The 10753-nt window shown below is 48.6% G+C and overlaps 1 pseudogene; it reads left to right on the top strand.

Moving 5' to 3' along the window:
- The first annotated feature begins 3077 nt into the window (after positions 1–3077).
- On the top strand, positions 3078–6396 carry LOC143389944 (MOB kinase activator 3C-like; annotated as a pseudogene).
- The last annotated feature ends 4357 nt before the right edge of the window (positions 6397–10753 follow it).

Here is a 10753-nt window from a genome sequence, read left to right as displayed (position 1 = left end):
ATGTCAGGCTGGCTCCTCTGGGTCCCACAACCTGCTTGCCCTGACAGCTGGTGAGAGGGGAGAGGTTCTTAGAAGGTCCAGGGGGGACTGGGGTGGGCAGGCTGGCCGAGCGCTGCCAGGAGAGTGTGGAGAATTCGACTTTATTTTCTCTTGGATATCTGTCCTGCAGGCCCCCCCCGGCCCCCCCCCCCCTGCTGGATTCTTAATTCACTCTGGAACTATTCTTTGACTGAGTTCCCTGGCCAGGTTCAAGGAGGGGTGGGTGTGGCCCCGGCAGGGGGCTAAATGTCAGAAAACAGGCAGGGTTACCCTGTGGTCTTTATTTGGGAGTCTAGATGCACATCCAAGAGTGAGCAAGCCGCTGGCCATTTGCCCAGCATTAAGAAATAGCGACTAAGAGGGAGAATGGGTAGTGGTTCAGGGAGAGCAGGGTGGAGAGTAAAGACCCATAAGGGTCCCGGATAAAAGGGTACCTGTCCTGCACTGACCCTCAGCTTACATTTTCCTAGTAAAAGTCCAAGGCCTTGAAATTCTACAGCAGGTAGGCGGGACTTTAGCTTCCTTGTCAGGACAACCAAGTTGCCAAGGGTATTGTCAGTGTGTTGGGGGGGAAAGAAATAGGTTGGTCTGATTAGTGGGGGAAGATGTTGCCCCTCTCCCTAAACCCCACTCTCTATCCTTGTCTCCACCAGGCCAGTGACCAGCCAGTGCAGGAAAATGGTCTTTTGCTCCTTGTCATGGGCTGAATCCCTCTTTATCCCAATTCCCAGTTCTGCCTATAACTTGTTATATGAATGCAGTGTCCTCAAGTCTCCTTTCTGGACCTCAGTTTCCCTATCTTTACAAGTGGGTTGGGCCAGTTGATTTCTCAGGGCTATTTTAATACTAAAACTCCCTTAAAAACTGAGCACCAGTTTTGTGCCAGCCCCTGAATTAGGCTAGGCATGGAGTGGAGAGAGAATGGCCAAAGAGACATCTCCATACAAAGAGGAGATCAAGCTTTTTAGAGGGAGGCTGCAGGAGGAGGTGGCATCCAACTTGGTGGAGTATGGTCAGGCAGGGTGCAGCTGGAGAAAACACACAGACCGTAGAATGGGAGGTGTGTTCAGACATCAGGAAGAAGCAAAGTAGTTTGTGTAGGGAAGAGGAAGGTGGGGCTAGAGAGGTAGGGTATGGAGTTGAATGCCAGGATGTCTATAACTCTCAGTAAAAGGGGCCATGTAAAAGCAGAGCACCCAGGAACCCCCACGTAATGGCAGTGTGTGTGAGTGATTCTGGAAGCACCTACCCCAAACAGAGTTTGAAATGGAGATGAAAACTAAAGCCTAGATACCTCCTCTTCTTTGCTTCAGGAAGCTCAGGTGCTGGACTGGGGATGTAGTACAGTGGTAGAATGCTGCCCAGCATGTGCAAGGATCTGTATTCATTTCCTAGTACCTGAAAACGAGATGAGAAAAGAAGCTCAGGTCCTGGCACTTCTTCAGGAAGAAATTAATGGGTCATGATGGATGAGAGGAACTTCCACATGTTCAAGGTTTTTTTCCCAGAGGGCAAAAGCCTGCTGGGAGGCCTCTCCAAATTGCCTGTAGTAACCATCCTGGCCTGCCTATTATGGGTATAAGGAAGGACCCTTGTTCCAACATCTCCTCCATTAGTCTGATTTGTTGCCCATATGTGGCATGCCTTTAGCTACAAACAGTTGTCACCTTGTTCCCACCCTCCCTTCCTCAGTCTTGTCCCAACAATTACCAGATATGTGAGAAAGGAAAATGCTCCAATGTCACTCAGTCACTCTGAATTCAAGACCAGGCTTTGTCTTTGACTGTATTCAAGCTTCATTGTGGGCCTAGAGTTAGGGCTCAGACTGACCAGGGTCAAGGCCAAGTCAGAGCCCTCCAGCTTCAGCCTGGAGCCCAAGCTCACTGATTAGCTTATACTTGGCCTTAGGGCTCAGTCTGGGGCCAGGGTCAGTGCTCAGTTTGTGGCTAAGTTCCAGTCTCAGCAGGTATCTCAGTCTGCATTTCCCAATAGCTCACACACTCACAGGGGAGATGAGATGATGCCCTCAGATGCTCAAAAATCTGGCTGTATCAAAGTGACACAGGAATTGAATGGGTTAAATCTATGGTGCTACAGGTGTCTCTGAGCAATCCAGTGGTGAACCCAGCACTCTTGCATCTTTGTCTGGAGCTGATTGCTGCCTCTCTCCCAAGTCTATTCTGTGTCTGGGATACTTTCATTGTAGGGGGCAATGGAAAAAAGCATTGCATGTCTGAACTCTAGAAGGGCTCAGCCGGGTAAATCTGACTGCACTCTCCTACCCTTCAGTGTCAGGTGCAGTAGATGTGGTAGAAATGTTTACAGTGTTTCAGGTGCAGGGGGAAGGCCCAAGAGACTTGATCAGGAGGAGGCTGGCTTGAAAGGAAGAACCTCCAGCCATTGTCAGAGGAAGCAGTGCTCTTATAGGCTGGCCACCCTCCCCCTCCTCCAGTGCCTGTGGCCACACTCAAAGGCCACCCAGCTGGCCACATGAGGGCCCTTTCCTATTTCAGAGTAAAGAAAAAGGAAAGGACATTTTTGGTAGAAAAGTCCCTCCTGCTCCCTGGGAATCCTCAGTGGCCAGATAAACTATCCCAGAGGAAGCGGAGGCCAGGGCCCTCCCTCTCTCCACAGCACAATGCAGCTAGGCTCTCCCACATTAAACAGGTGGGGCTCCCAGAGGTCAGTCATCTCTTCTAGGGCCCTGTCTCCTGTTGAGCCTTTAGTTGTCTCTATCTTTGGAGCCCAGACCCATCCCACTATGAGATGCAGAGGAAACAAAACAAGATAAGAGGTGCATGTGGATAGTAGAAGGAGAACAAGGTAGCCTGGAAAGGGGTGGGGCCCTAGGCCTGGAGGATGAGGATTTCCATTCCAGGTGGAGGGAGCAGATCTCAGGCTGAGAGGTGAGACCCAAATATTGTGTTGAGAAGTCAGAGCCCATTTGATAAGGCCCTGACCACCGACCCCCGCCCTTGTGCTTGGCAGAGCATCCTCATATCCCTGCCCCTGGACACCTGGCCCTACCAAGCCTAGCCATGGCTCTCTGCCTGAAGCAGGTGTATGCCAAGGACAAGACGTTCCGGCCGTGAAAGCGCTTTGAGCCAGGCACACAGCGCTTCGAGCTTTATAAGAAGGCACAGGCATCACTCAAGTCGGGCCAGGACCTGCGCAGTGTGGTGAGGCTGCCTCCTGGCTAGAACATCGATGACTGGATCGCTGTGCACATGGTGGACTTCTTCAACGGCATCAACCTCATCTATGGCACCATGGCGGAGCGCTGCAGTGAGTCCAACTGCCCGGTTATGGCCGGCGGGCCCCGATACGAATACCGCTGGCAGGACGAGCGCCCGTACTGGCGGCCGGCCAAGCTCTCCCCGCCACGCTATATGGCATTACTCATGGACTGGATTGAGGGCCTCATCAATGCTGAGGATGTCTTTCCCACGCGTGTTGGTGAACACCACCTGGTTGGAGGGTCAGCAGAGCCAGGAAGGGAGGGAGCCCCCAGGAGCCCAATCCATAGCTGAGGCATTTAGTTTCATATAGCAATTCTGGAGGGTAGGTTACTTTCATTCTGCTATCATACAAGAAGAGGTTGATGACAGTGTGCTCAAGCCAGCTATTTAACTAGGACTGTCTGATTCCCTTTGGGGGCTCTTGACCCAAGCATGAGTGCCCCACCAGAGACCATGCCTGCAAGACCATGATTCTCAGAACCTTCCGGAACAGGTGCCCCAAGTTATTTGTAACAGGTTTGCCTTCTTGGGCTGATCTTACTCCATCCTCTGGGAGTTCCCTCTGATTCCTGGCCCCAGGAAAGAGAAGAGTTTGGAACTTGGATGAATCTAGATGATATCTTTACTGTAGACCAAGGCTCTGAGGGCAGAATTTTCCCTTGTGCGGTATTTTCTTATCTCAACTGTGCAGCCTGGGCGATGAGGGCGGTGAGGGAAATGAGTGATGTCACCCTGGCTCTGCTTCCTCACCCAGGGGCTGAGCAGGCATGACAGTGTGTGCATCACAGCAGCCCCACCTATATCCTGGGCTCCTGCTCCCACCCAGCCTCATGCTCATTTCTATTAAGGCTATAAGACTCAGAGATGGGTGTGGCAGGGTGGTCAGGCCCAGAGGGGAGAAGTCTGAATGCTGAGGAAAGCCTGGCACTGAGTCACAATTCAATGCCCACAGCTCCTCCCCAGCCAGTGGCTGCCATTTCCTGTACTATCATGCCCAACAATAGTACCTTCATTTTACATAGGAGGAAACTGAGGCCAAGAGGGAAAGTGCACTGAATTAGGAAAGAGTCAGAACCAGAGTTAATGTCTTGTGTTATGAGACCAGGACCCAATGTCTTGATGGGAAGGATAAGTGTGAGGGGCCTGGGCTGAACCTGGAAGGCTTAATCCCACCAAGAGCAATGAGGGAGAAAGGGGACTGTGGGGCTGGATGAGCCAGGTATGGTCCTGAATCTGGGCTCTGTTCCCTTCCAGCTTTATACCCTTGGGCTTGTGAGATATCCATACCCCCAGATATCCATACCTTTAACCCTGGATGACTCTGCCACAATGGAGTAGAGGATGTAAACCACAAGACCTCTGCGCTGAGCATAAGGGAGCATAGGGGGCTGTGCACAAACTACCTTTTCCACAGGTCCAAGGGCAGGGTCTTTATTATTTACTTCTGAGGGTTGCTGCCATGTAGTATAAAGAGGGTTTGAATCCTGCCTCCAGTCTGTACTAATTAATAATTATGTGGCAATGGGCAAGTGACTTAATCTTTAAGCACCACCTCCATTTTTTCATATCTAGAATGGTTATCAGACCCATCAGCCAAACTGTAAGGATTTAGAGGCCTAAGGTTCAAAAGACCCAGCTTAGGGGCAGGCTCACAGATAGAAAGTTCTTTGTGCTAATGCATATTTGAAAAAATGAGGAATATATGAACTGGTTCTAGTAATTAGTAATTTTAATCATTGGGAGTCTGGGACTTGCTCTGTGAATGTTGAAAAGAGGAGGGATTCAAGATGAGGCTGTAGAGAGAGGTCAGAATCAGATTATGAAAGACCTTGTGCAATGCCATGTTGGGAAGTTAGGACTTAGTCCTGAAGGCACAAGATTTTAAAAACAGACCCAAAACTTTTTAAATATTTTTTAGTTTTAGGTGGATACAATGTTTTTATTTTATTTTGGTGTGGTGTTGAGGATTGAACCCATTGCCTCACAGGTGCTAGGCAAGCACTCTATCTCTTGAGCCACAATACCAGCCCTGCAGACCCAAATCAGCCCTCCTTGGAATTTATATACAAGGGTGTGATGTGAGCATCCCTGCAGATACACAACTTGCTGGGGAGAGTTTGAGCCATAACTGTCATCATGATCTGAGAAGGGTTGATCAGTCACCAGCAACAAAGGTGCAAAGCCCTGCTTTAGACGATGGGAAAACTTAGAAGCTGATTTACATTTCAGCAGCAGGGAGGCACAGTCATATCTGTGCTTCATTAAAAACTAAACTATGGGAGAGGCTGGGGATAGAGCTCAGTGGCACAGCACTTGTCTAGAATGGCCTAGCAAGCAGAAGGTCCTGGATTCAGTCCCCAGCACTGGGGAGGAAAAAAAAAAACATGGGAGATAACAAAACATGTCTGTCTGTCTGACTGTCTCTGGCTCCCGCTCCCTGTCCTCCTCTCTCTTTTTCTCTCTCTCCGGGACAAATGTGCTGAGATATGTACTGGGGAGAAAAAAAAATAGCAAAAGCTGTCTGTGTGGGGAGGGTTGGCAAAATTTTGTCAGTAGAATGTTGATCCCTCTTTCTGTCCCTCTCTGGCCTCTAGGAGTTCCCTTCCCCAAGAACTTCCAGCAGGTCTGTACCAAGATCCTGACCCATCTCTTCCGAGTATTTGTCCATGTCTATATCCACCACTTCGACAGCATCCTTAGCATGGGGGCAGAAGCACACGTCAACACCTGCTACAAGCACTTCTACTACTTCATTCGAGAGTTCAGCCTGGTAGACCAGCGGGAGCTGGAGCCACTGGTGAGGCCAAAACTCCATTGCCTCCCCTGCCAAGGCTAGCTTTTGGGAGTTTTCAGATCCAAAGGCTGCCTACTATACAGAATTCAAATAGCCAAGTGAATACGTTAGGGGAAGCAATTTGTTCGACAATGAATTCCATGCTACAGTGAATCCAGTCTTCGGGCTACAGTTGGGGTCCAGGGTGGGAGGGGCCAGGCTCAAACAGAAGAATGGTTGGGTCCTATGGTTTGGGAAGTGGCTATCTGGCAAGATGAATTCAGACTGACCCCTCCTCACCTTGTGTCTCTACAGAGGGAAATGACAGAGCAGATTTGTCACTGAGCCTAGTCCTGGACATTGTTGCTCATCAGATGGACCATCTGCATACAGCGTGGCTGGGGGAGGGCATCCTTGGGAGTCTGATGTTTGAGGAATCTGAAGGCCCTAGGACCCCTTCACATACCCAATACCTGTGGACTTCTGGTTCTCAGAAGTCTGTCTACATGTCCTCCTCGCTGCTTGTGAATAGAGAAGGGAGGGCTTCAAGTGGGCAAATGGAAAGAAAGCAGGAGTCAAACCCCCTGGCATGAAGTCTGGGAGAAGGGTGGGCTATCCAGTTTCTTCTCTGACCTTTCCATAGTGGTTCCTATTTGGGGAATGTGGGTGTGACTGTGGCTGAGGTGACAGCAAGAGAGTAAGTGGCCTCTGTGTAAGTTGGAACACAGATGCCAGTGTGAGTGTGTGTGTGATCTTGACTATGGGATGCCTATCTGTGAGAGATAGGCCCTCCCTGGCACATAGTAGACTCTCCATAGATGTTGGGTGAATGGAGAGATGGATGGATGGATGAAGAGATTGGGACCATTAGACCATGACCACTGTTGCTCGGTCAAGGATCAAGGATGCCCATGTCTCCAGAAAGCCCTGATAGAGTGCCTCCTGGGGTTTGAGAATGATCCCTAATGTTCACAAAGTTCCCTTAGATTTTAAAACCAGGAATCCTGGACTCCATTCTAGCTCCCAGAATATACAAAACTGACTCTTAGGATCTGAAACCCAGCACAAAATAATCCTCCAGTCCAAGGATCCAGTGGATTTGAACTGGGAAATCTGAAGTCCTCTCTCCCATCCCAGGACACTGAGGATCTTATAGCTGATGGAGAGACGCCATCCTGAAAGTACCTGCCTCCTTCCCACCTTATTCCTGAGACATTCCAGATGATTGGATCTCCAAGCACAGCCATCCACAAAGAGACTGGGATGTTCATTCACTGCTCAATAACTTCTTGCCCAGCCCTGTGCCCACACAACACAGGTGGGGAAACTAAGGCAGGAACAGGATTCTGCCCTCCCAAAGCCTCTATACTGGGAGGCCAGGATGGAATACCAGAGGGACCTGAGAATAATCCAGTCTGTCTCTCATTGTACAAAGGAGGATACTAAAGCTGGGAGAAGAGGGGAAAACTGTCTTTCATGGACTTGGATTAAAGACCAGGGGCTTGCCTCCAAAATGATGACCTGACTGTTACACAGAAATGCACATGGAAAAAGGGTTTCACAAACCCTCTTCAGGACACAGCTGTTCCTGCTCTGAGCAAGAATTTCTAGCCAGAGAGCCCCACCACCCCTTGGGTTGGCTGGGTTGCCTGCTGAGCCAAGCCTCCAAAATTATGCCCTTCTTGACAGCCTAGAACTGCCTGCCCAATGGGGAAACAGATGGGGCTCTTGGGGCCAGCCATCTGGGCATGGGATTTCTGCCTTTGCTGCCTCCAGAGAAGTTCCCAAGGGAAACATGCTAGCCTGGCAGCTTTGACTGCGGCTCTGGAGGGAGGGGAGTAGGACCTTCCCCCAGAGTGGACTGCAGCTTGCACAGTGGATTCTAGACAGTGGCAAGGGCTGATGGCATGGGGGCCAGGGGGAGGGAAATCTATTTTTGTGAAATAGAAGGGAGACTTTATTGTTGTTATTTTTGGCAAAGTAAAAGAGGCCAACTAAAGCATCCACTTGTGGGAAGCTGTGGTCTGGGTGCCACATGGCTCTTGGCAGACCATGGAATGTGCCAGGCCAGAATGGGGCTGGAAGGGCTTTTTGCCCTGAGAGCAAGGGCCGCGTAGTGGGCTGGCTGGTATGATCATGTCTGTTCCAGCTCTCCAGTCCTAAGGTTCTCCCAGGACTCTGAGAATTCTAGACCCTTGGGAAGCAGAGGGCTGGCCCTTGCCTTTGGAGTACTCAAATCTGATGGTGAAATTTTCTTTGTTTTAGTTCAAGTTACCTGCCATTGGCTATAGTTAAGATCTCACCCCTTCATATGGGGATTAGGGGAACTAACAGATGAAGGAACAGTGGAAATAGAGTCCCAACCCTAATTATAGAAAAGGAAGCCATTTCACAAGGAAAGTGTTTGTTGTTGGCTAAATCTCAAAGTGGTGGAGGTAGGACATGGGGCTAACTCCTTAGCTTATTCTCCAGGAGACATCTGAATCTCTTGGCTCAGGTCTTGTTATCCCACTGAACTTAACCTACAATCTTTCCAGATAGGAGTTGAAAAACAGCTTGGTACTTTTTGTTGTTGTTAACCATCTTATCCATTTGGCTTGGTTTTTATTAAGTCAGCAAAGGCCCACCTAGAGCTCCCCTTCTACATGCAACAGTGCCAGCCTGGCTTTGTACAGAAGCTTGAAAGTAGAGACCTGGGTTCCAGTTCTATCCCCCACCAAAGTTCCATAAAAGTACCAACCCTCCTTTAGACCTGTATTCCTCAGCTATTTCACATCAGAAGTAGGAGTGAAGGATTGATTGATCTTTAAGCACCTTCATTAGACAGCCTATGAATCCTTCATAATAATATTAATAATAATAGCTAATGCTTGCTTTGTTTCAGGTACAGTTGTGAGTGCTTGACATATAATAGTTTTTTGAATCAAATTTGTCTTTAGCTAGCTGGCTTCCCTTGTGGACTCCAATATCCCTTCATCCTTTCACTGCTCTAGAATCTGAAAGGCCTACATTCTTCTGTTCCTTCTTCTGGTGTTCCAGAGGAGGTCCTTAGTCCAGCATTCTAAGAGGGTGCTGTTTGCACAAATCCTATGTCAGATTGCTCACTACCTCCACAATCATTGGACATATCAGGCTGTTAGAAAGTCCATGCGCTGGGTTCATGGTCATTTTGAAATACAGTGAAGATTTATCTCAGAACTGTGTGGCCCAAGGTTTGCACCATACATGGCCTGAGTGACTTTGGACCAACTGGCAATTAAGACAGCAGGAAGCCAACACAAAAATTGCTTTGAGAGATTCAGAGAGGGATGCTTACAGGAGAGAGAAAGAAAGAAAGAACTGGGGCTTAGTGACTTGAGAAAAGAGCCTGTCCTCAGCAATAGGGCAAAACCTAGCAGAACAGAGACTTAAGAGAAGCAAAGCATTAGAAGTAGAGTAACGGGCTGGGGTTATGGCTCAGCAGTAGAGTGCTTCCCTAGCACGTGTGAGACCCTGGGTTTGATCCTCAGCACCACATAAAAATAAATAAGTAAAATAAAGGTGTTGTGTCCAACTACAACTAAAAATTAAAAAAAAAGAGAGATAAAGTAGCAGATTGGTTGGGAAGCCAGGCTGGACTTTGTTTTCCTGTTGGCTCAAGATCCATAATCATCTTGGGAACAGGGAACAAGGGAGTAAGCCATCTTCTTCACCCTGGGACCCAGCATCCCACTGGTGAGGATGCCCCACCAACCTTCGCTCCCAGGAACACTACAGCCTCTTTTAAGTGCATTTCTGCCACTCTATGCAGGGAGCTGTTGAATATATGGTAAAATGAACCCACAAACATGGCTGGAGTTCCAGCTGCCTTGGAGGAGCCCCCTTCCTCAGAGCCCCTCAGCACCCTCTTTCAATATTAACTAAACTTGTTTGCCATGTTGGGGCATAGCAACTTTGAGAATATGGATCACAACATAGGCCTGAGTGACTCTGGACCAACTGGCAATTAAGACAGTAAGAAGAACAGGCCAGCAAGACTCTTGAAAGGTGATGCGTGGGAGAGGCTGGGTTACCCAGGAGCTTTAAGGTTGGACTGAGGGATTCTAACAGAAGCTTGGGAGAAGATTCTATGTCCCCAGTTTTCACCCAGATTGGAAAATTTAGCAAAATCTTAATGTTCCCCACCTCCTTCCATCATTCAGGTGAGAAAACCTGCCCAAGAAGGGGAGAAGGAACAAATGTTGGGGTGGGGGGCGTGAATGATGGACAGTCCAAGAAGCTCTTTTTTTTTTTTTTTGGTGGTGTTGGGGATTAAACCCAGGGCCTTGTGCATGCAAGGCAAGCACTCTACCAACCAAACTATATCCCCAATCCCCAGGAAGCTCTTTCAGTAGCATTGCTCACCAGATCTTCACTACAAGCTGAGTCAGGCAGGGAAGTTTTGTTTACTTCCATCTTACAAAGAAGGAAACACTGAACGTCAGAACCTGAATTAAATCCAAGAAAACACTGTCCTCTCATGGCACCTGCAGCCTACGGAAGTGTCGTGGCGAGGTTGGTTGCGGCATTAGTCCTTTTACAGTTGTTTTTCTATAAGAAACAAACTTTTTAAATTTTTGTTTTAAAAAAATTTGCTTTAGTTGTAGATGAACATAATACCTTTATTATTTTTTAATGTGGTCCTGAGAATCAAACCCAGTGCCTCATGTACTAGGCAAGTGTT

Source organism: Callospermophilus lateralis, unplaced genomic scaffold (assembly GCF_048772815.1).
Source record: "Callospermophilus lateralis isolate mCalLat2 unplaced genomic scaffold, mCalLat2.hap1 Scaffold_74, whole genome shotgun sequence".
Taxonomy (NCBI): Eukaryota; Metazoa; Chordata; class Mammalia; order Rodentia; family Sciuridae; genus Callospermophilus; species Callospermophilus lateralis.
Note: the sequence above shows the minus strand (reverse complement) of the source record. Positions and strands in the feature narration are given on the sequence as shown.